At 37.7% G+C, this 24,944-nt stretch overlaps 1 protein-coding gene across 1 annotated transcript in view; it reads left to right on the top strand.

Annotated features, from left to right (window-relative positions):
• JADE1 (jade family PHD finger 1) overlaps positions 1–24,944 on the top strand; it is a 206,857-nt gene that overhangs the window by 14,294 nt on the left and 167,619 nt on the right. The window contains exon 2 of the mRNA XM_074378656.1: positions 15,593–15,640. The gene's annotated coding sequence lies outside the window, so the exon portion shown is untranslated. The remainder of the gene's footprint in view (positions 1–15,592; positions 15,641–24,944) is intronic.

The following is a 24,944-nucleotide window of genomic DNA, read 5'->3' as shown; positions in this document are numbered from 1 at the left end:
GTTGTGATATGCCACAGATTAGTATTAATTGTTGTGTTGTGAATTAAGAGAGGAACTTGAAGTACCAATCAATATAAAGGGATCAGGAGTAGCTCAGAACTCTCCCTGAGGCATCCCATGTAACTTGGCAGTGGCTGTGTAGAAATGAAAGGGACATGCGTTTTGCTATCTAGGCAGTTGCTGCTGGTCAAATTGCCACTGTGTTTTGCATGATGAATAGGCAAAGAATTCCATCAGTAAAGTACAAGTCTTCAAAACTAAGATACTTTCATCTTGGAATATAGGCAAAATGGATTTGTCTGTAGAGGGCTTGAATCAGGAAGGACCACAAGGTAGGGGCCTACTTTGAGCATCAAGAGTTTACATGATCAAGAGGGAGGTAAGCTTATGATTCAGAAATTCAGAATCAGCACAACCTAATAATCCTGGACTTAGAGGAGCAGCTGTTTCTCTATGGCTCATTTAAGATGCCTTACAAAACCAGAAGCTCTAGAGCCTGAAGATATAGGAAAATAAACTATAAATGGAGCAACATTTAATAGCAGGGCCCTATGAGTACCATACAGAGGAAGTTTGATTTTTCATTGTCATGTAGGTTTATTTCTATTGAAATATGAATCTGTCACATTTTGCAAAAACCAAAAATCTCCTAAAATGGGGAAGTTTTCAGAATGTTGTTCTCATGAATCATTCCCTGATATCATAACTAGGTAAGGTGGGGATGGAGTTCTAAGAATGAAGGCATTTACATGGCCATTATCATAAAAAAAAAAAAAGTGGAAGTAATGTCATAAGTGAATGCCCGGTAGCTAAAGTATAATCTGAATCAGTAAAAGGCAGGTGCTACTGTCTAGGAAATGATCTAACTGATAGGCTGTTCTGTTGTGAAATAGACACTGATTTACTAGATTTTTGTACTCCTTAACAAACCTGTAAATAGTGGAAGTTGAAAATTTTCAATGGCAATAGCCGTAACTGGAGAGGTACTTTTTTTCCCCTGAATGTTAAAACCAATGTAAAATAGTAGCATTGTTTCATTGCTGAATGCCCCTAAATCACCCAGCTATTTCTATTATGAATGATTTAGATACAATTCTATTGCATTGTAGAGAACAGCTCAGATAAACTCTTGGAATATCTCCAATGTCTATAATTCCCTTGTGAAAAGTACACATAATAGGCAAAAAAAAAAAAATTATTTTTTTTTCTATTTTATCTAAGACTATTTCTGCTCAGTGATTCTTTTTCCTTTTTATTCCATTTTTGGAGATATTGAACCACCAAATATGTAACAGAAACAAAATATGGTTAAAAAATCTTTCCTAGATTCCCTACCTAAGGGCTGTAGACTATGGTGGGGATATTGAAGTAGGGGACCGAGTATGTATTTTCACTACATTGTTTATGTTGTAATAAACAGTGTGATGCATATATTTGTATTTTATTTCTTAAGTATATATAAGTACTGAGGAGATTATTCATTTTAGAACACTACTAGGTTTACAGAAGCTTTTAACATTATATGTTTTCTCAGTCAACTGAACACTAAAAATATAATTATGATAAAATGGAGATTCCTCAAGAATTTTTGACTTTAGAAAGGAATTCTCAAACTTGTCACTGAAAGAACTGTGGTGTTAGATGTGGAAGGACTTCCTTGAGGTTAATTTTTTTCTATTTTTTCCCAAGGACAATATTAGTAAAAGATGCAGCAGGAATATTTTAGGATGTTATAGATGATATTATGTCTGTTTCCACAAAAATTACATGCCTACATTTAATTATGTAACCCTTAAATAGGGGAAATTATAATTCTATCCATTTGAGAATGTATAATCTTTTTCAAACACATTTAGATATAAGCCATATGTTAAATTGAGTAAATCAGGTGTTGAAATAATATGCTTTACTTTTGAATATATTACCCCAGTATTTTAAAAACTACAAAAAGTCAGTAGCAGCCACACTATATCAGAATAAATTATCAGGCTCGTAGCTCTGCTGGAGGAGGATATTGCTTTGACAGTTGGAATTTGGCAGTTGGTAACCTGACAGATGATGGTTAATGAGATGATACCTATAGTTGGTGAGCAGGGAGCTTGCCTTCAGCATGTCGGTATTATCTGTCCTTGCATCCACTGGCACCAGTGCTGGCCAACTGACATGGGACATGGGTTGTCCAGTTGACTCTTTAGTGGCACCCTTAACTCCCCTAGCATAAGTCATCTTTCTTTGGACCATGAGGATTATCCATTGAAGATTATTGGCAGCAATTTTAATCTGCATCCTCTCTTCTTCACCTTGCAATGTTCATTTATTCATTCATACATTGAAAAATATTTACGGTGCTCCAGGAGCTGTGCTAGATGCCAGGGTACAATGCTGAGCAAATATCGGCACAATCAAATAATCATGCAATGAATACACAATTACAAAGCAAGATAGGTGCTGTAGGGAAGGATAAGGGTCATGAGGGAGAGGACTCTGAACCCAGATAGGGACTTAGAGAAGGCTGCCCTAAGGAAGTTTGGCTTGAGTAAGCTCTAAAGCTATGCCAACAAAAATAAGTGCTAACTATGTGTGATTATTTAAATACAAAGTAATTAAAATTAAATAAATTTTAAAATTCAGTTTATCATTCACACAAACCACAATCAAGTGCTGAATAGCCACACATGGCTAGTGCCTACCATATTGGACAGTGCTGCTTAGAAGATTCGCATCATTGCAAGTTCTGTTGGATGGCGCTTGAGGAATAGAAATTAAACAGCAGACTGTTAAGCAAAAACATTACAGGCTGAGATAATCTACGTACAAAGATTCTGTTAGTTGGGGATGCAGTTTACAAACAGAAAGAAGGCTATTATGGCTGGAGAGAAAAACCTGACAAAAGTATAAGATGAAGCTAGAAACGTAAGTAGGGTCGAGAGCTTGCAAGGACTTGTAGGCCTTATTAGGGATTCTGGTCTATTCCCTGAGAGTAATGAGAGGTGGATGGGTGGTGGGAGGTGAGTGTCACAGGCTGAAGAGAGCAGAGTTTCAGACAGTTATGGAGAGTGAGATCAGGGAACTGTAGGAGGTTTGCTAGGCAATGTTAAGGAACTCTTTTGAGTTTGGTGATCATGAATTCATAGTGACACCAATCCTCATTGTGTAACTTTCTCCAAAAAAGCAGCTTAGGTGCAGAAATAGAGAAAGATAGAAGGGTAGATGCAGAGCTAGGATTCTTCCAGAAGGGTGTGGGCTAGGGAGTTCAGGGTACTGACAAGATTGTCATTGAAATGGCAGGCAGGCCATGGGTTTTAGCTGGGCAAGAAACTAGGGCATAAAAGAAGAGGGCTGATGGACTGGTTGAAAGTGAAGGGGGTCAATTGACTGAAAATCCAAATTCAGACACAGAATGATCATAGTGGGAAGGACAAGCTGAAGGAGAGGCTGGTGGAGTCAGAGAGCAGGTTGCTTGAATCAGTGCCTGGTGGGTGGTGCAATTGCAGATGATGACAAAATCCAGGGTGTGACCCTAAGAGTGGGTAGCTGAGAGGAAGGGAAGTTAAGGTCATTAGAAATGAGGAGACTAAGGCCTGGAGTCTAGATTATCATATGGGTCAACCCTAGCTTTTGAAATTTCTGCAGACATTGGCTGGATTTGGTGTTGCCAGGAGCCTTGTTAGTACACCAAAGAGTAAATGAGAGGCCTGGAGATGAAACTTACTAGGAGGGAGAAAGGAGGTGCCATTAGGGGATGTGACACTGACTCAGAGGAGAGGGTTACAAAAGTGTAAGGAGTAAGGGTCTGGAAATGGCAAATGGGGGACAATGAAACACCAACTCCTCCTCCACCTGGTGTGTGAGAACATAAATAACCACCACTTGAGAGGTCCACGGGAGAAGTGGCGTCTGCAGACAAAAGCCAGGTTTTAGTTGAAGCAAGAAAGTGAAGAGACTGTTTAGAGAGGTGGTTGATGATATAGGAGAGTTTGCTGAATATGCAGCATATGGAGGGCATCGTGGGAGGTTTGGACAAGTGAGGTGGAGTGGAGGGCTCATCCAAAGAGCAGGAGGATTGTGCTAGAGGACTGGTGACTATAATGGACGTATATTGTAGTATTAACTGATAAAAAGTAAGTCAACAGGCATGCATGTGATTACTGGCCCAGTGATCGAGGGGCTTGACTCATTTGGCCTGAGACAGAGGTGTTTCTGTAGGAGTTTCTGCACATGCTCCTACCTGGGATGTTCTTGCGTCAGTAGCTGCAGTTTCAGCCCCTGTACAGCTTAGTGTAGCATTGTTCCCAAAGGCTTCAACTTCAATACCTTCTGGAGTGTTAGTTATTTCAGAGGTTAGGTGTTAAGAATCCCACAGATTGGAGTTAAGGATTCTACGGGAGGTGTTGGACTCTATCACTTGCTGTTCAGGTATAGACGTGCATCTCCTAGGAATGCCAACGATCCATTCTCTGGGGATAGAGATATAGATATAGATAGATATAGATATAGATATAGATATAGATATATATATAGATATAGATATAGTGCTGTGGCTTATTAGAACTCAGGGAGTTAGGATTTACCCTGCGTCATTACATACAAGCTTCTCAACCTTTTAAAGTCAACAGCATGTCCTCATAAGTCTCTGATTGCAGATCAGAGGATCTTATATTGAGTATAATCATTGAGCTCTGTAGTTCAAGAACTCTGGTTGCAGCACATCCTCAATTTTTAAATTGTGAAAAGTTGTAGGAGCTGCAAGTTATGTGCTATTTTTAATTTATTTCTAACAAAATATAGCTGGAGATTTTGTCACAAAGTAACAAACACAAATTGGAGAGGTTATTTATTATTTTAATTATGTGACATTATCTTTCCCACTGGCAAAAGCGATCAAAATGACTAAAATTGAATCAGTGAAAATGACTAGATTCCCAAAGGTTATACGTGTTTTTGAAAAACAGCATGAATTTATTAAATTTCTTATATGTTACCCAGAAAGGGTTAGTGAGGTAAATACACAATGGCCCTCTCCTTATGGGTTCAGAATGTGGCTAGAAGTAGACAGAATTCTGGAGATCATTTCATCAATCCTCTCACTCTCTGGATCAGGAAAGTGACACTTAGGTCAGGTGCACTGACCATTTTCAGTGACTTTAACCTGGGCTGATAAAATGTCAGGCAACACTTTGATAGTAGCAGGAAATAGACCGAATGATAATAATACGTCAAGCATTAAATTTCCAATATTGCAGAAGTATAGAGTTTTAGACTTTGGACTACTATACCGGTGTCTGGTCCGGTGTTGAAATCCCCTTGACAACAGCTTTGCAGATGGTCACCTGCTGCTCCTTGAACAATTACCCTGATGGGAAGTTGGCTTCTCCCTTAGCAGCTCATTCTATCATGTGGTAGCTGTTAATATTGGAAAGTTCTTACACTGAGTTGGTATTGTTATCCCTATGAATTCCACCCATGGGTTCTGCCCTCTGGAGCCAAGATCTGCAAGTGTTTGCCGACAGCAATTATGTTTGTTCTAATTCTCTTCTTTTCCAGAAAAGACGTCTCTAGTTCTGAGTTACATGTCATGTGTGGGGCAAAGGTGAAGTGAAAGAAAGGGAGAGAAAATAATGTGTTGTGGCTTATTATTAGAACTCAAGGAGTTAGGATTTATTCTGGGTCATCAAATACAAGCTTCTCAACCTTTTTGAGTCAGCAGCATGTCTTCATTAGTCCCTAATTGTAGATCAGAGGATCTTATATCAAATACAACCAATGAACTTTCTAATTCAAGAACTCTGGTTGCAGCATATCTTTAATTTTTAGCTTGTGAAAAGACTAGCTATACTGAAAAGAAATCAAACACTATGAAGTGCAACATGAAGAGGCGATCCAATGAAATAAGAGTGAGACTTTTTACTTATAAAGACTGTGGTCTGCAACACCTAAGTGAGTATCAGAATCTGTAGACTTCATGTTGCAATAAAACACAGTAATACTCAAAATACTATAGCATTATTATAAAAAATAAAATTCTTAATGTTATTTAACTTCATCCTTTAAAGAAAGAAAATGTCTCTTCCCATCTCTTCCAATATTTGTTAAAATTCCAGAAAACAACTGATATGCTAGGATATCCTCAGCTAAGATTTAAATTAGATTTGGGAAAGTTGTATCATTTTCAAATGGTTTGTCAACCATAAAAATATAAATTTACTGTGATTTTAAATTTTAATTTAAATCCTAGAAGGCACTCTTTTCTCTGTTCTCCAGAAAACCTAGTACATGGATGATACTTATTTAAATATCTGCTAACATAACTGTCCTTATGAATTCAAGATATAAAATTACTTATTTCTAAACAGAGAGGCAGATGAATACACCCATGCATCTGGCAGGTCTAACCACAGATATTGATGTTTGTTCAAAAACTGATTTACCTACAGACAGAAGTATTTTTAAAACAGTCTCAGAAACCAGAGACAAGTAGACTTGAAATGGAATTTTGTTACTTACAAATTGCTTTGAGTCTGGTGGGATTTTGAAATTCTGACCATAACTAGATTTGACTCTATGTAAATTTTGCTGTTAAAAGGTTTTACTGTGTATAGGCCTATAGCCATTTAATCGCCTACACATTACACATCGTTTTGCCTGGTGAGAACTGACAAAAGTGGATTCTGTTTATTAGATTGCCCATGGGAAGGAGTAGATACAGTGAAAACATTTTTGCTAAGTGTTTGCTATTTATTTGCTAGGATGATAGCAATGTTAAACTTGCGGGGCGTGTGTATATGCGTGTTAAGATTAAATTTGGTAATTAGGCTGCTTTACACAATGACTGTTCAATTTATTTAGAGGCCTCTATATCATAGGCATCTTTCCAAATGTTAGAGGGGATATAAAAGATAAATAAGATAAGTTCCTATCCCACATTGTGATTGGTGAAACCAATACCCAAAGAAGTAATTATGGTATAGCATGCCATCTTATAGGATGTATAAAATGTTGTAATAACATAACATATTGGAACATAGTAGAAAATTTCAAATACAAGCTCCATGTTGAGTCATGACGACTTTGAAGCTACGTACACTAAACCATGCAGAAAATTTAGAAGTTAAAAGAATTGTAAAATGAAATTAGCTGACTCTCTCAGAATCTTTTATTTTCCATGTTTCTTCTTATAAACAAAGTATATTATTTCTTTCTTTCTAGCTTTCTGAACATCTTAATTTTGCTTAAAATCTTTCTATAAGATCTTTCAGAGAACTTCCTGGAAGAAAAGATAAATTTGAGCTGGGGCTTGAGGAAACAAATATTTTTCTGAGCAGGGAGGAGCTGAATAATAAGCCCAGGCATAGGGACTTACATGTGTGAAGGCAGAGAGCTGTGATCTGAGTCTGGGATTGGGAAATGCTGGGCTGCTTATTGGGGTGTGAGAGGGGTGATGGTAGCAGATGCAGTAAGAGAGGCACCAGGCTGCTAAGGGTCTCATGGACATCCTTAGGTAGTGGGGAAACAGTGGCGGGCTTTTTGTTTTATTTTTAATTATTTGTAAATAATTTCAAATTTACAGAAAAGTTGTGAGTATAAGTAGTATAAGGAACACACATATATGTATATTCATTTATTGTTAATATTTGTCCCATTTGCCTTTTCATTTGAGCTGTCTCCTTCTCATTAGACATACATACATGTATGTGTGTGTACACATACACAGACACACACACATAATATGTTTTCCTTTACCACTTGAGAGTAAGTTGAATTATGGTCCTCTTTCTCTCTAAGTACCTCTGTGTGTTCTTCCTAAAAATAGGGATGTTCTCTTTGGTTCTCTTCAGAACAGTTATCAGCTTTAGTAAGTTAAACATTGATATAGTTTTTACCTAACCTGGAATTCATATGCCAGTTTTGTCTACTGAAGCAGTAACATCTTTTAATAGCGTTTTTCTCCTTCCATTACAGGATCCAGTCTAAGATAAAGTATTGCATTTAGTTGTCATGTCCTTTCACTCCTTCAATCTAGAATATTTCTACATCCTTTATTTGACTTTTGACACTGACATTTTTGAATAATATAGCCTCCTCCTTTTTTTTTTTTTTTTAATATAACAGTCTTTATTTTGGTACAGAGGATTTTACATGGGGGTGTGTGTGACATATTCAGATCTGAATTTCAGAAAATGGCATTCTAGAGGTAATGTTAAGGATGGACCAAAAGGCAAGAGACTGTTGATATGACAAGGAGATAAGAGGCTATTGTTGGCCGAAACTCCCTTCTAAGCAGGTAGGGGTAGAGGCTCAGGCCCTGGCCAGGATCCCTGAAAGTTAGGGCAGGCATAGGAACAGAGGGAACGGGATTCAAAAATGTTTGACTCCTGAGTAAGGCTGCTTCAGAAAAAGAAAAGGACAGTCTGAATGCCAAGTCCATGAGAGCTGGTGGAGAGGCAAGCCCCAGATCTAAAACAGTGGGCTTGAATTACAGATTGTAGCATAGCAGATCACATAATGTGAGAATCCTTCTAAAAAATAACATTAAATGCATAGATGAGCTTGCAATAATGGAAAGTAAATCTCCAAGAACTAAAAATGAACATGGAAGAAAAACCAAAATGCTAGGCATACACTGAATTCTAGCAAACTTGAAGGGAGATTTCTGGTCTTGGTATGACTTAGGAAAACCCACATGGGTGCAAAAAGTTAAGTCTTGAGGGCCAGTGAAGCAGGGAATGGAAAAGAGACCCATGCAGAAAGCCAGGATCATTGAGGGTGACACCCTACGTAAAAGAAAACAAAAATAAAAACAACTATGGACACTGTGAGGTGATAAGGAAGCTTGCCTGTCTTGGCCTAGGTTTTGGGTAGAGGAAAAAAAAAGTCTCATGTAGATTTGGTTTGGAATTTACACTGCCTGAGCGGTTTTGGAATCTTTCAGCCTAGAAATCTACATTAAAAAGAAGCCAGTGGTAACACATATTTGCCCAATAGAAGCAAATGAAAAACTGCTTTGGAGAGACATATCTTCAATGGAATCCATGCAAGATTCCTACAGATAATGCCTTACTGAAGATGAGCTCAGTCAAAAACTATAAAACGCATGTGGAGGAGGAGGGACTCCACTGTGAGTAAGAATCTACAGAGACAATAAAAGAGCAGATTAAAATTCCCAGAAACTTCAGATAATAGAACTACTGACTTAAGACTATAAATAAGCATTTTAAAATGGTTACAGACATAAAAGAATTAGTATAAACCATAAGAAAAGAGTAAGATACTTGGAGGAAAAATAGGACATTTTGAAAATGAATAAGATAGAACTTCTAGCAATATAAAAAATACAGTCATTTAATTTAAAAATTTAGTTACGTAGAAAATTAGTTACAATAAAAGGAAAATTAGTAGATTTGAAGATAGCAAAAAGATATGTAAAAGAGTAAAAGATATGGAGGAATGAGAAGAATTATTTGGAATACCAAAAAGAGAGAGTAGAGAGAATCAGGGAGACATAATAATGAAAGAAATAATGGCTGAGAATTTTCCAGAATAGGTTAAAGTTACGAATTGTCAGATTCTGAAGGCACAAGGGATCCAAATGGAAAGAAATACACAGCTAGACACATTGTGCGGAAATTACAAGAAAAGAAAACTAAAAGAGAGAAAAGATATTAAAAGTAACCAGAGAAAAAAGGCTTTATCTTTAAATATTAATTATACTGCTAGCAACGATAGAAGCCAAAAGACAATAAAATAATATTTTCAAAATGCTAAGAGAAAATAACTGCCAACTATAAAGTCTTACCCTGATAATCATTAAAGAACACGAGGAATAGAAGGAACATTTCTGGACATATAAATAACCAACACACATACATATGTATATACACACATGTATACAATCAACTCTTAATGACAAAGTATTTCTAGAGATTACCAAGATGGCAGAGTAGAAGGACACAGTACTCACCCTCTTCCATGAATACAGCAAAAACTACATCTACATACAGAACAAATCACACAGAATACCTACTAAACTTTAACAGAATATCTCTTACAATCAGAAATAGAAGGAAATCCTCACAAAACCGGAACAAGTTTCTACTGTACAACACAGGGGACTATATTCAATATCTTGTAGTAACCTATAATAAAAAAGAATATGAAAAGGAATATATGTATGTATGTGTATGACTGACACATTATGCTGTACACCAGAAATTGACGCATTATAAACTGACTATACTTCAATAAAATAAAATAAAATAAATCTAAAAAAAAAAAAAAATTTCTAAGGGATGTACTTCAGGAAGAGAAAAATTTTACCCAGAAGATTTAAGTGCAAGAAAGAATGATGAGCGAACAAATTGTTAAATATGTAACAATTAAATATATAATTGAATAAATCACTAAATTACTGTGTCTAATTTCAGGTTAATAAAAAGAAAATTAAAATTTGGGCACCAATTACATGTAAAATGAAGGACGGATGATCAAAGTTAGAGGGATCTTAATAGTGTTTAAAAATAGGTAGAGCAGTTGATTAATTTTAATTTGAGTATAAATATTTTTAAAATTTAAAACTAAGAGAATAGTTGTATGGCATATACTGTCCAAAACATTACTGATGGGAAGTAGGAAAAAACTGTGATTTATCCAAAAGAAGGCCAGAAAGAATTTTTTAACAACAACAACAACAAAAAGGCAGGAAGATCCAAAATAAGAAAAAGAAATAACTCTAAATATATCAGAAATCATAATACATACAAGAGGACTAAATGCTCCAGTTAAAAGATCAGGATTCTCAAGTGGATTGAGGAAAAAAATCACCTTTACATTCTATATAAGAGGACTATCTAACACTCAAGAGCATAATTTGAAGTAAAAGGACTAAAAATGGAATAGGCAAATCCTAAACAGCTGTAGTCTCTATATTAACATCAAACAAAATATTTTTTAAGGAATGAAGTATCGTTAGGAATTAAATGATAAAAGGAAGAACACCCAGGACAGTATAACACTTTTTAATTTAAATAGGGCTAATAACATAGCTTTTAAATTACATAACACACAAATTTATAGGATTGTATTGGGAGACACAGGTGTAGAAAGAAATAATATACAAGTTAAATTTGAGATGAGTACCTGTGAAACCTCCAATTAGAGATCTTAAAAGTAGTTAGATATAACTCATCTGTTTCTCTAGAGAGAGGCCAGATTTAAGTCTAAAAATTTGAATGTAGAAGAATGTATTACTCCAGTTCAACAGATTCTGAACTTCTTGATGAGAAGAATTATATATTCAGTTTTGTAAGGCCCTTGTGTCCATCACAGTGCCTTATACAAATAAGTGCTCAATAAAGGTTAAATTGAACATATTCTCATAGGTACTAATTTTTTTTAGGATGTACACATTATTAGTTTAGAGATTAATATTTACTGAATGAATACTATGGGGACTATAAGAAAGGTTATAGATATAGTTCCTGCCTTTAGAATATTGTAATTTAGTAGGAGGATTTTTTTTTTAAATTCAGTAACTTGGTGGGGAGGGTATAGCTCAGTGGTAGAGTGAGTGCTTAGCTTGTGCATGGTCCTGGGTTCAATTCCCAATACCTCTGTTAAAAAATAAAGAAATAAAAATAAAGAAACCTAATTGTCCCCAAAAAAATTAAAAAAAAAAAGAAATACCAACCCCACAAAAGGGTTTTAAAAATCCAGTAACTTGAGAAATTAAAGAGAAAATAATCAATCATTCATAATCAAGTTTTAATTGCTGTGGCATTTGGGTGAAAAGAGAAAGTTCACCAGAGATTTGAGATGTTGGAGAAAGCTGTAAATAGCTGAAATTTTAGTTGGTCCTTGAAAAGAGGGCATCTTTGTTTGGAAAAAAAAAGAAGAGGAGAGAACATTTTGGCTTGAGGAATTAGCATAAATAAAGGTTCAGAGGCAGAAATTATTGTATATGTTTGTGTGACATTAATAATGCTAACTTCACTGCAGTATAAGTGCTGAGTGTAAGTGTAAGAGAGAAAGCTGGGTAGATGGTCATATGAAATTATGGAGGATCTTAAACTTGTTAGGGGTATGGGGATTGCTTACTAGGTAATATAGAATCATGGGTTCATAAGGTGGCCTGACATAGTTTTTATAAGCTATTTCTGTGAATAATCTGGAAGTGATGTGTGAGAGGGCTTGAAAAAAGAAGGGAATGGGAAACAGGAAAATCTGTTCAAATGTATGTAAAGTAATCCAGGTATAAACTGATTAGGTTCAGAACTAAGGTAAACAGGAGAATGGAAAACATGGGGTAAATTTGAGACATTCCAAAAAAATAAAAAGATAAAATTTGGTCTGATTGAGTATAGGCAAACAAAACTAGAAATATGTCAAAGTTATACCTGGAATAATGATGACATCCTGGATAAACAATGAATGTGAAGAAGAGTCAATAATTCATAAATTCATAGAAATTTAGAGATGGTTAAGGACCTCAGATATTATATCCACAGACCCCTCATTTCAGAGATGAGGAAACTAACACCAGAGAGTTAATATAATTAGTTCATGGTCAGCCCAGTGGTTGACTTTGAGAAAATGGCTAGAATCCAAGGAGAGATACTCTGTGAACACTTGGGATTATGCTGCTGGTGGGAAATCATTGTTAGATGGGTAGAGCTGGGGAGTTGTCTGAAAGGCAATCGGAGACACGGAAGTGGATGTGCTATTCAAGGAGAGATTGTGTAGGGACAAGAGAAGAGAAACAATGATAAAGTCACAGGGAATCTCCACTCTTAGGAATTCAAACTAGAAGGGAGTTGGGGAAGAAGAGATCAGATGTGAGGACAATCAGAAGTGGCCAGATCCAGATCCTGTAGTATGCGCCTCTTGTGATGAGTTGTCTTCTGTTATTTTATTTTGCACAAAACTCTGCATCCTGCTGCATTTGTATGTAAACATCACCATATATTCTGCCAATACTTTATATCTCATGTTGATTTTCCTCCCATGCATCTTCCTTTTACTTATTTGATTATTAATATTTAATAATATAATAAGCAAACAAGACCTAACATTTCGTATTTGAAACATTGACAATAATCTACCTATGCACTGCTCTTCCATTCCGTCTCCCTGACTCACCACACCTAATATAAGCACTATTTTTTGCACTTGTATAGTATTTTATCACTGTATGTATACATATACCTACTAAATGAGTTTTCTAGTTACTTTTTTACTTTAAAGGGGCTATAAATAATCTTAGGACTCGCTAAGATTAATCCATATTTTTGTATGTAGCTGTAGTCCATTCATTTTTACTGCTTTAGAGTATTCCCTACATGACTGTGCCACACTTTGCTTTCCTGTCAATGGTCATTTAGCCTATTTCCAGAGAGTTTAGTCTGCTTTGAATAGTGTTACTATGAACATTCTTGTATATGTCCCCTGTTGTATATTGTAAGGACTTCTTTTGGGTATATATCTACTTATATTGATTTAAAAATCTTTCTGTGATGCATAGCACATTAAAATGGCATTAGGCAAATTTTCTGATTGTGGAAATTCAAGTCTAAAATGAACAACATCTTTTCCTAAGGTGAATAGATTCACCTTGTATAGTGTACACTCTAGGTAAGGGATATTTACCAAACGTTTTCTTGGGGAGCAAAATTATAAGCTAGAGTTGGTCACTGATTTTTTTCCAGTGACCCAATTTAATGTCAATGCTATTTTCAGGATACAAAAGGAAAACTGAGGGCCAGAGGCAAGGAAGAGAGGTAACAGGTTAACTGAAGCTTAGCACTGCTTGGCAGCGAGTCCAGGAAAATTCACCTTCATCTCATTTGAGGGTCCTCTTACCCTCCCTAGCAGCCCTCCTTGTGTGAGGGGGAACAATATGAACAAAAAGAACCAAGGGAAAGGGCTCTGTCAGATTTGTTCACTCAGAATCAGTTGATAGTCTGCCAAGAAAAGTTTCTCATCCTCAAGAGGTTCTGAGGATAAAATTCTCATCTCTTTGTGAACATACAAGAAAGAACTCTTCTCTAGTTGAGGATCCTGTGTGTGTGTGTGTGTGCGCGCGCACACACAAGCACAGATAGACGTGCAAAGGAAAAGTGAACACTGGACAGACACAAACGCTATCCTGCACTCTCTTTATTATTGTCTTCTATTTTTTCTGTGTTAACAAATATATCTTCACTTAAATAGGAATTGTTGCTATACCCTAAATAACAATTACCTTGTGGCTCAATTAGTTTGTGGCTCAAACTTCCCACTTATTTGTACTTGGAGTAATCATACCTTGAAAATCTATGCACATTTTTCAGTCAAACCTAATTTCCTGCTTTGACTAAGCCTCTTGACCTTTGTGCCCAATGACAATTTATCCCGTTTTACACCAACTCACAAGGTGTCACAATGGAAAGGAAAAAGTGGTTATCTGGTTATGTATGGATGCAGAAATGGAGGGGCTAATGAAGCAGCAGCGTGATACGAGCCATACTGCCTTACAGTGGGGTCTTCTTTGACAGGAACTTAGGGAAGAACCTTATAGCCTCTAATTTCTAGACATTTGCTGTACTCCTATTCTTTTCTTCTTGGAAAATAGTTTTTTTTTTTTTTTTAAAGTTAAATAGTGTACAAATGGCATGAGTTAAGGTGGAACCCAGTGCCAATGCATTACCAATTATTCCAAGCCCACACACAAAACATGTATGAAGTATTGTTTCTGAATCACAATATGCATTCTACAAGGAGATACTTAAATCAAGATGGAAACAATAGAGGCTTCTTCCTTCTTTGGACAGTACTTTAGGTCATGATAAGGAACTATAGCTCTTTTTCTTACTATATCAAATAAGGATGCATCTCCCAATTTGTTTACCAACCCCATCAAAGGGGCTGGATGTAAATTGCATCCAATTAAGGTCTGTGCTTACAAGTACATTCCTATAGAGTGAATATTATTTGGAAATTCTTTATGTAACCCCTATTCAGAATTTATCTGAATATATTGTTAATATTTAAGGTTTTTAGACTCAGCCCTATAAAATAATATCATTGCATGTTTACTCATCTCCAGTTTTAAAAAAAAAGAAAGAAAGAAAGAAAGAAAAAATTTGACTACGGATATTTAGAGTAGAAAAGGTGAATTCCTCTAGTAGAAAGAGCATTAACTGGAGCATTCTGATTCTTGTGGAGAATTAGTGCAGCAATTTCTTACAGATAAAAGAACCTCTTATCTTATGAAGAGATGCATTAATTACAGCCTGAAATTCTGCTTCACGCATCCTCTTTCAGAGCCAAGGATAGAACAGAAAAGATGTGTGCTGTTGGAAGTCTGTACTCCCTTTTTCTTTTTCTTCATGTAAAATAGCTTTTCTGAAAGGTAAATAGTACACAAATGCCATGAGTTTAGGTGGAACAGAGTGCCAAAGCAACACTAATTATTCCAACAACAGCAGTAGCTATAACTTTAAAGGCAAAAAACAAATTCCAATGTTATGAATAACTTTGCTGATCATAATAAAAGAAGATGAAATTTAATGTCAATAGCAGTATGAGTGTAGGAGGTAATTCTATTTCATTTTCTTTTCAGGCAAAACAGAAACAGAACATGGTGATACAAGCAAGTGAAAAAACCCAGGTAATAAAGAGTATGATGTACCTTCGATCTACATTGAGGCTAAAAGCTTTGGATTTAGAGCTATGAAAGGCAGTTTCATTTTCTAGAATCTATGTTAAGACCTATAGTTCTTATCTCCTCCTGTTTCCCTTATTGGGTGATGGTGATCAGCCAAGGTAATGGATATACAGGAGGGAAGTGAGAGTAATCTATTGAGCAGATTTTCTCTATGACAGCTGTATTATTGTACATGAAAAGTTTACCAATACCTCTTCCTGTTTACTTTGCACCTCTTCATGACCTTTGTCCCCTTTCCTATTTAGCACCAACTCTTGCCCAGGCCTTGTCCAATGACTGATTTAAGTCCAGCTTTGTGTGCATGCAAGCCTGCCATATAGTGGTGTTGCCTACATGCTCAGGGGTAGGGAAAAAAATTCTTTCCTCATCTATCTATGCATCTATAAAGGAAGCCAGGATATTCTTTTTTATTATTAAAGTATAGTTCATTTACAATGTTGTGTCAGCTTCAGGTGTACAGAAAAGTGATTCAGTTTATATATATGTATACATATATGTTCTTTTTCAGATTCTTTTCCATTATAGGTTATTACAAGATATTGAATATAGTTCCCTGTGCTCTACAGTGGCTCCTTGTTGTGTATCTGTTTTACATATAGTAGGGTGTATTTGCTAATCCCAAACTCCTAATTTATCCCTCCCCCCAGGAGCCAAGATACACTTATGCATTGTTACTATAGGCCATGTTCTCCATACCACGTCCGGAAAAGGGAATCAGGTCCAATGGAATCCTCAGGAGATAAGAAGGAATCTAAAGTAGCAGTAGACAAGTCTAGTTCTATCAGTGAAAACTCAAATAACAATCCTATTACTGTTCTGTAAAAGTCCCAGATAAATAAACATGTTGAGCCTGTTAAGATAACAGCTCAATATGGAATTGAGAGCCATCAAAGTAAAGCCCGGTGCTTTTTGATGCTCAGAATGGGTTCACACTTACAAATGATGTTGCCTGGTGTCACAAAAAGAACCTCACAAATCTAGGTTTGAATTTCAGATCTGTCATTGACTTGCTGGTGACCTTGGCCAAGTGACCTTCTGCTTCTCAGTACTTCTCCACAACGGGGAAAATGGCACTTGGCTTGCAGAGCTGTTGGTAAGGACAGACAAATTGTATAAAGTGTTTAGAACAGTGCCTGGCCCATATGGGCTCAAAACTAAGTTGCTTTTGTTGTTACTGTTATTAATCATCTCGGCATACTGCTTTCCCACCAGATGCCTCTATTATAATGAACATAAAAACCCTATTGAACCTGAAATAATAAAATAATAAAATGCCTCAAATTCAGAGACCACTTTTTGATCCAGAGTACTCAAAATCCTCCTGTCTATTCCTCCTCTGATTAGTTCTGTAAAGGAAAGGAGCACTTTCATGAGGACCTCTGAGAACAGGTGCAGGGGTGGGGGTAGGACAGGATATCACTGCCTGGCCACTTTCTGGCTGTACTGATTTCACCAGCCAATCCAGGCTAAATCAAGGAACAAAATGACACCAGGGGGAAGCTGAGCAGACTCTTCACCTCTTAGATAACCAAGGATGTCTTAGAGGATCCCATCCACTACACAAAATGCAAATAGAGTCACCTGAAAAAATAAATAAAGAATTTGGAAAATGAGCAATTTACACAAAAGCTAAGATTTGAAGCAAAGATGTGGATTTCTCTCAAATATCATTTTTAAAAATTTTGTCCAGAATTAGCCCAGTCATTGCTTCCGTTCTCAGCTTTTCTCAAGCTGTCAAAAGAGAGCCAAACTTAGTTCCCTCAGGTTTTTTGCTGGCTGCAAAATGATACGAGGCCCTGCATCTCCTCCCTGGTGTTTCAGTCCTTTCTGTTTGCGATTGCTTCATCCACCACCTGCCTCACGCCAACTCTCTGCCTACTATTTTCTTCTCTGTCTCCCCTTCCTGTGTGGCCACTTGGCCAGCTTGCCAGCAGTGAATTGGCCGGGAGCAGTGGGCCGTCACGTGACGGAATCCCAGCCGCTGTGAAGCACCCACGTCTGAGTTTTCCATGACGCACCTGCTGCCGTCACATTGGCTCCCAAGTAAATAAATGGTCAAATCTTTTCCAAAAGTGGTTTTGACAAAGAGCAGCTTAAATCACGAAAGATGTTGACAAATGGGCTGCTATCTGAGTCAGGCAACCCATTTGAACAAGAACAGATAAGGCCCACCCCTTTATCCCCTTGCCTTTTTACATTGATATTCCCGTCGAGACAAAGGGAAAGAGGAAAAGGAAACAAAGGCAGATCTTTAGCTCTGACTGTCCCAGAGTTGATTAGGATGCTGATCTGTGTGGCAGGTTTCTAGGTTCTCACCCAACTTCTTGGCTGCTATTCAAAGGATTTAACAGTGCTCTTTGTAAATAGTGGTGTACAAAGCCGGTCTAAAAATAGTACATTTCCAGGGTCTGAATTGGGTGAGTGAAATGAGTGGCAACGGCTGTATTGTACAAGGCAGATTACAAGCAAGTTACTCGATGGTACTTGATATGCAGGGTTATTCACATGCTTCATCTGGTTTGGTTAAATAATGCAAACATATTTACCAACGTGCATGATCATTTTGTTTATTTGTGCTCTGGAGAGCTTGTTTGTGTGTTTATGACCGACAAATGTACATGCTCTATTTTCTGACAATCAAACAAAGCTCTCCCAGTGAGGTAAATAGCTGAGTTAAATAGTGGAGCCGACACTCCTGAGAATCGCTGATGTGACACTCTGGTGGTTGTTAATGACAGGTTTCCTGCTGCGCTTGCTGCCCTAAAGGATTTTTTGCTGAAGGTGGGAATCAACAAGAGGCTCTGCTGGTTGGGGTTGGGGGGAGGGGTTGCTACGAGGTCTGGCTGAAATCTCTCTAGAAACCCTGTGCATGAAAGCTTGCGCCTCACTAGTAATTTTTCACTGAGGGAGCTACTGTGTTGTTTTTGCTTGCCCTTGCTCCTGTGGCTGGGTTGTTGTGTGGGTCGGCGGAGACTAGAACAGTTGTTGGCATCGCCGATTGTGACTGTTGATGGCAGGTCACTGGTAACTTTCAGGCTAAGGGAGAATTCCAAAGGAGCATTAAATAAGAACATTATTTTCTGAAACGAAGTTGCTGGGAATGTGTTTTGCAGTCATTGGAAAGCAAGAGACACCCCTTCTATTTTCAGCTGTAAGTGGTGGTTGTTCCTATATATTTTGCGGAGAGAAATGTCCTCATGCCAAAACACAATATAATTATTTCCTACATAAGTAATTGTCTTTTAGGCAGTTTGGAGACTCTCTCATTTAATACAATGTGAAAACTCTTAGGTAAAGCCTTCAGTTGTTCTGGCAGGTCCATTTCCTCTTAGAAGATGGAAACTTGAAGGGGTTGGACCAGGGAAATACATAAAAGAGGATTTTAAAAAAAAAACCCAGTCTGTCACTTTAGGAGAAACATTTCTCCTACCCAAATTTCATGCCTTTAACTTGATACAGTCTTAGGTAAATTGGGTTTGACAGTCTGGGAGTGTACATTTTGACACTCCTTTCTCCTTTACTTATGTATGACTTTGGGAAAGGTACAAAAACTCTTTGATGCTCCAGTTTCCTCATTCATAAAACAGTGAGAATAATACCCACTTCATTATGAGGACTAAATTAGGTAATGTAAGTAAAGCACTTGGCCCATGGTAATAAATGGGAGTCAATTAGACAGCATTCCTGGACATACCCTCTCATCTGCCTAATATCCTAGTTTCCCTCAACATAGGTATTATCTCATAGGCCTAGTACTGTGCAGATGTCAGATTCCTTTTGATAATTACCACTATTATTATCCTGGTTGTTGAAGAATGAACAGTCCAGAGAACATTAAATCAGAATTTCCTGTCATTTCCCTCTTTATAACCAGCAACATGAAAATAGGGGTTAATTTCTCTTTGGAGCAGTCTTGGAAGATAACATAATTCATGAGTTGGGCCATTCTGGAATTTCCTCAGTCTGACTTTTATTTCTTATGCTAAGGAATTATAATTTTTTCTAATAAGGTAGATAATTTGCTTACATCCATAAAGAGTCAGAAAAACAACATAGATTTCATCTCTCGTTTGAGACTGAATCTTTGCAACAAATGAATGATTATAACTGAATAGACTTTGGTGGGAGGCGCACTCTCAGGCATGAGCAAAGTGAGCTCAGAAAGAGCCTGATACAGTAGTTATGGAGAAATGAAGAGCCAAATAACATCCTAAAGGTCATGGTCACAGCAAAGACATTTATCCACCATGCTTGTAAAGTTAAGAAGGTCGTATGAGGTAGCTCTATAAATGGGAGGATCGAACTGTGTAAAATAAAATGTAGATGGTACCTCGCTAGTATCTACTCTCAAGATTGGCTTTCAGTATCTGGGCTACAGTGTTCTAAACTTACTCTACCGAGAAGGATCACTTGATGTTTAGTGATCATTATCCAAAGTTAACTAAGTTCCTATAAACAAAATCTCAGCCAAATATATGTAAATATTGGAATTGACCTTTTTATAAAATTTTCACATCATTTTACTTAAAAATCATGTCAAAAGGCAGAGGATTTTGAAAATTGTCCAAGTTTCATTTTCACTGGCCAAATTGAATTGATTCCTCTGTTTTCTTTTCAGAGAGGCACAATCTTGCCTCTAAGGGGCTTCTCTTCTCAAAGGGATGAAATGTACAAACACAGCAACTAAAAGAATGCCACTATCTCTTTCAATTCATTTGAGATTTGTTTTGCTTTTCTGTTTTATTGCAAGCCTATCTACTAATGTGCTGACTGTATTCTAGGCATTGAGAGGGATTAAAAGCTGTCACTGTGCTCATGGATCTTGTTGAGAGAGAAATGACTTTCATCTAAAAACCACTCAAGACAGTGTCCATAAGTGCCCAATTGAATTTAATCAGCTGCTAACATAATGGCAGAGATCACCAAGGCTGTGGATGGTTGACACCATGGAGGCTAGTGTGGCAGAGAAGTGGAATTTAGTAAAGGTAGATGGCGGGGGCAGGGTGGCTGTTACAGGCTGAATTATGTCTCCTTCAATTCATGTGTTGAAGATCTAACCTGAGAATGTGATTGTATTTGGATATAGGTCCTTTAAAGAGGTAATTAAATTAAAATGAGATCATTAGGATAGGCCCTAATCTAATATGACTTGTGTCTTTCTAAGAAGAGATTAGGACACACACACACACAGAGGAGAGATCATGTGAAGACACAAGGAGAAGATGGCCATCTGCAAGCCCTGAGGAGAGGTCTCATAGGAAATCAACTCTGCTGACACCTTGATTTCAGACTTCTGACATCCAGAAGCACAAGAAAATAAGTTCCTATTGTGTGAGCCACCCAGTCTGTGGCACTATGTTATGGGAACCCATGCAGACTAATACAGTGAAGGCTGAGAGAGATTTGTTTAGGTACAGAAGAAGGCTCAAGTGGGTGCTACACTTCTCTGTCTCCTGTTATTAAACATCAAATTCTTATTTGCATTTTATTTTCCTTCTTTGTGTCCTTGTCCTACTATTAGATGTAGAAGTTAGAAGATGATGGGGAGAAGGGAGATGGGAAAGGGATTGGGGAAGGGAGAAGTGGAAATCTTTAACACCAGACTAGTGTTTTACTAGAGATCATCAGATATGGAAAAGCCACAAAAAGCAGCAACTATAAAGGCAGTGAGCAGTTTTAAAACTAAGGGATGGCATTACAAATAAGGAACCATAGAGTGTTTAACAAGATTATCGAAAATCTGAAATTTATCTGGACTTGATAAGGAGGTCTTTATTGTTCACTTGAGACCTCTTGATAAACTCAGCCTCTCTCTTCTAAAGATACATTCCAATATTATCATTATAGTTATGACTTATTTGATATTTATAACACCCCAGGGTTGCCTTCCTACCACATTATGTTTGCCCTGTTGAAATATATTTTTTTACAATGGATATAAATGATGTAAATGTAATATGGAAACATTTATATCAATAGCAAAGACATGGCTGGGCTACTTAGTCAAATAGGACATGTCACTCAAGTGATTCTCATTACCCATTAAATATTTCCCAGGGAATCAAGGGCTTTCAGTTGGTCAAGAAACATAGTAGGGACAAATATACCAGTATGTGAAGATAAAATGCTGCCTCAAATCTAAGCTGCTAATGTAGGAAGACCCTGAAACTCATCTAATATATTCTACCACGCAGACATAATTTGTTTTCAGTGGTGATGTCAATAGATTTATGCTTAAATGGCCATATGCATGTTGTGGTTCTTAAGGAAAGAGCTTATGTTTGGTCTAAGATCCTGTGAGAACTTTAAGTCTCAGTAGTGAATTTAGAGAAATTGTTACAGAATCCAAACTCATTCTGCTCGCCGCACGACAAGCCAATAAATCGGGAGATGAGGTATTAGGGCAAAGAGTAACGACCCTATTTGGAAAGTAGGCAGACAGAGAAGATGGGAAACTAATGTCCTGGAGAACCATCTTCCCCAAGTCAGAATTCAGGCTCATTTTATACTAAAAAGTAGGGAGGGGTGTGGTTGGTTGTTGCAAACTTCTTGGTGTCGAAATTCTTTGTTCTTGCAGCTGTCCACCTAGGTCAGGTCAGGATGTTCCTCTAAACCTCCAAAAAGATGAATGTTATTTTCTGTTCTGCAACTTCTTATGTCTATATGAATGGAAAAGTGTTATACCTTTAAAGGTCAGAGCCTGGAGAATGGTCTGTCCTGTGTATTTCAGGCTATAGGCAACATTCTTTTACAAGAGGAGCAGAACCAGCAGGACTAAGCACAGGATACAGAGCACAGGGTTAGAGCTAAAGGAACAGATTTAATATGGAGTCAGATTTGTTCTTCCCTGTTACAAAATGTTTCTTTCACTACAATTTTGCAAGTTGTACTGGGGAGTTGGCAGGAAATAGAATTACTGAGGAAGATTTTTATACTCTGACTTAAACTATTAGGAGCACATTTAGTGTGGAGTATAGTTCTCCCTTCAGAACTCTTTTTTGTTCTACAGAGAAACAAAAGGCCTGGGTGCCTTCAGAGGACCCTTCTGGCAAAGGCCTGAGGCCTTCCCATAAGAAGTTCCTGCCTTGGGCAGCTTATAGCCTCGGGGGGTCATGCCAGGCTCTGTGTCAACCTGCAGCTCTGCTTTGCATGCTCACCGTTGTTGACCCTTTGGTCCAGATTCATGTTCTCCATTCATGGAGAGCCTTGATCTGGATGCTTTGACCTTCAGTTTCTGGGCCGAAGTGCCACTTTAATCAGCTTCCTATACTCACAGGACAGTATTCTTTACTCTCATGCCCAGTCCTTAGTTCCAGGATCCCAGGCTGAGCCTCTGGTTTCCCAGGAGAAAAGGGTGATCATGTAAAACATCTTGAGTGCTTTTCTTTGTATCTTTGTCGGTATTAAAATGCTTGGGAAACATGTATTGCATGAATGAAAGAAAAAGAGAAAAGAAAGAAAGGAGGGAGGAAGGGGAAGGGAAGGAAGCAAGGCAGAAAGGAAGAAAGAAGGAAGGAATAAATGTTGTCTTTTTGCAAAGTTGCTGCACTTGCAAACGTGGTCTGTAGCAGTAGGAAAAAGCCAGCTAATTTTCTGCAGCAATTCTGTTCTTAGTATTCTCTTTGACCATTAGCCCTAACCATTCCCTCCTAACCTACCCACTTCTGTAGAGAGCACTTTTCTCCATAGAAGGATTTTTCCTGCCATCATATCACCAGAAATGAGATTTTCCAAGGGTAGGCAGACATGTTTCACAGAACACAGCAAGAAGCCAAATTTAGGAAGATAAGGAAAGTCTAAAAAGTACATAGCCTGCCCTATTTATCCTAGTGGTGTTATTATTGCCAGATACTGTGTTAATCCTAATTTCTTCCATTTCAGTTATCATAAGGTCCTACATGCCCCAGAATATCTGAGTAGTTTTCCCCAACTCTTCTCTTAGAGTCTTCATATCTGGTATCAGAGGAAGGGAGAAGAAAAGTAACACCCCCATTATGTGACAGATACTGGGCTAGGTTCCTGTGGAAAATGTATGTTAGAATGTCCACCCAGCCTGTAAAGATCCCCTCAGTATACTGCTCACCACAGGGTGAGTCCCTTCAGCTGTGTTTACACTCTCTAAGTCTACACTCCACGGTCCCAGCCACCACCCAGTCATGGCCACAGCGAACTCCTGTCATAAGGTAAAGAACCAGACTCTATTGTAAGACATCAGATTTGGAGTTATGGATTCCTTCTACCTCTGTGTTGGTGTCTTGAAAAGTGATATATAAACTCAAAAGCTATGAACAGTCACATTCTGTCAGCTCTGTTGGCTTGGAGGAGAGAGAGCCAACCCTCATAAAAAGGATTAAAAACAGATAAGGAGAAGCTACAATGCATTTCTCTTGGTGACTTTTTATTTTGGGGTTACAGCCTTATTATAAGCCTTCTTGACTCTAAGAATGATGGAATATCACTATAACCTTACAATTAATTTTGTCTCAATCTCTCTTACTTTTTTCTTTAAATCAGCTCAGGTTGGTTTCTGTTACCTGGAATGAAAAGAATGCTAACTAATAATGCCATGCACACGCTCTACATTTATTTAACATGATCACAACAGATCTGCGAGGTATTTCCTGTCTCTATTTTACCAATGAGGGAGCAGGAATGAATAACTAAATTGCCTAGGCTTTATGCCTTATAAATTTCAGGGATGGCATTTGAAGCCAGGTTTTATAGCATCTAAAACCTTAACTTTTCCCATTGAGCCCTGTCCCTTGGAAGGTGCTCTGACTGCTGGGAGAATCTTCCCCCACGGCCTCAGAGAGACACTAAAGTTTTGTAATTCTTGAGGTAACAAAGATTCCAGGGATCACAGTCACCCCCTGGCTACTGATTCCCTGGCAGGACACCAATTTCTGCCTGTTCTGTCTGCCCCTTCCCATTGGGAACACAGACTGTGGGTTTTTCTAGGGCTGGAGGAGAAGCTCCTAGGCTCCACACCCCACCCCAACCCCCTGCGAAAGAAACATAATCAAGTCCAAAAGGTTTATCTGTCCTTTGGACATGTCTTCTGACCTCTGTTGGTTAGCAGGGTGTTACAACACCAGGCTTGTTGCACTGCAAGATGTCTTCCCTTGCATAATGTGCAGAACACTCCTTCCACTGGAAAATTGAACCAACATGGGTCAATCTATTCTTTCCCAAGAACATAGGGTCCCTTTTCCTTCCACTGAGGGCTATTTTCTGATTCCTTTGGTGG

The sequence above is a fragment of the Camelus bactrianus genome, chromosome 2 (genome assembly GCF_048773025.1).
Source record: "Camelus bactrianus isolate YW-2024 breed Bactrian camel chromosome 2, ASM4877302v1, whole genome shotgun sequence".
Taxonomy (NCBI): domain Eukaryota; kingdom Metazoa; phylum Chordata; class Mammalia; order Artiodactyla; family Camelidae; genus Camelus; species Camelus bactrianus.
This window is presented reverse-complemented; position numbering and strand designations above follow the sequence as displayed.